Source organism: Glycine max, chromosome 16 (genome assembly GCF_000004515.6).
Source record: "Glycine max cultivar Williams 82 chromosome 16, Glycine_max_v4.0, whole genome shotgun sequence".
In the NCBI taxonomy this organism is placed as follows: Eukaryota; Viridiplantae; Streptophyta; class Magnoliopsida; order Fabales; family Fabaceae; genus Glycine; species Glycine max.
Window position 1 is genome coordinate 18,792,891 of NC_038252.2, and position 1,353 is coordinate 18,794,243.

Genomic DNA, 1,353 nt, shown 5'->3' on the forward strand with positions numbered 1-1,353 from the left:
AATACTTAAAACGGCCATAACTTTTGCTCCGAGTATCAGAACGACTATTATTATATATGCATTTGGGGTAGAAGAAAATTTCCCATGCCATGGCAGTCGACTAAAGGTCCAATGCCGTTTTAAACTTGAAAAATCAGCCATTTACTAAGTTTTTTTTTTTTATTTTTCAAGTATTATTGTCTTATTTTTCTAAACTTTGCTTAGGTAGTTTTCATAGTTAGACTTTGAATTTTTGTTTGAAATTTTTTGTGCTATATTTTCATGATTTTAGGGTGTTACTAACAAAATTCCAACTCATTTGGATATCATTTGACTATAGTTGTAGTTTTAACCCTCCCCTAGTGCTTGTTTGAGAACACATTATTTGCTGCATATAGTGCATGACTAGGGGCAATCCAGGTAATTTACAACCCTTTGATCTTGAAATAGATAGAACCTTTCATAGATTAGTTAGGCATAGTGTGCATCCTGATAATTCTGTGCATTTTGAGCATTGTGAGCATTTTGAGCATTCAGAGTATTTTGTTGCTGGTGATTCTGAATATTATGATTTTGAGCATTCGACTACTAATTTTCATACTGAGAACGTGGCTCAACCTCCACCTCGTGAGAGGAATCTTAGGGAGATGGTTGCACCTGATTTCACTTATGAAAGCTTGTGCATTCAATATCCTGATGAGGGTGTTCCATATGTTCTCAAGACTGGACTAATACATTTGCTGCCCAAGTTTCATGGTCTTGCCGGTGAAGATCCTCATAAGCATCTTAAGGAGTTCCATATTGTTTTTTTCACCACGAAGCCCCCTGATGTCCAAGAAGATCATATCTTTCTAAAGGCTTTTCCTCATTCTCTGGAGGGAGTGGCAAAAGATTGGCTATACTACCTTGCTCCCAGGTCCATTTTCAGTTGGGATGACCTTAAGAGGGTGTTCTTGGAGAAATTCATCCCTGCATCTAGGACCACTGCCATCAGAAAAGACATTTCAGGCATCAGGCAACTTAGTGGAGAGAGCTTGTATGAGTACTGGGAAAGATTCAAGAAATTGTGTGCAAGCTGCCCTCACCACCAGATTTCTGAGCAACTCCTTCTTCAATATTTCTATGAGGGACTTAGCAACATGGAGAGGAGTATGATTGATGTTGTCAGTGGTGGAGCCCTTCGTGATATGACTCCTGTTGAGGCTAGGAATTTGATTGAGAAGATGGCTTCCAACTCCCAACAATTCAGTGCAATAAATGATGCTATTGTCCTTAGAGGAGTCCATGAGGTGGCCACAGATTCATCTTCATCAACTGAAAATAAAAAGCTTAAGGGAAAACTTGATGCCTTGGTCAACCTAGTAACTGAACTTG

At 38.9% G+C, this 1,353-nt stretch overlaps 1 non-coding gene across 1 annotated transcript; it reads right to left on the bottom strand.

Annotated features, from left to right (window-relative positions):
* Window positions 1-965: 965 nt before the first annotated feature.
* Window positions 966-1,072, bottom strand: LOC112999881 (small nucleolar RNA R71). Its single transcript, XR_003265099.1, has one exon. It is a non-coding gene; the product is annotated as a small nucleolar RNA R71 (small nucleolar RNA).
* Between the last annotated feature and the right edge of the window lie 281 nt (window positions 1,073-1,353).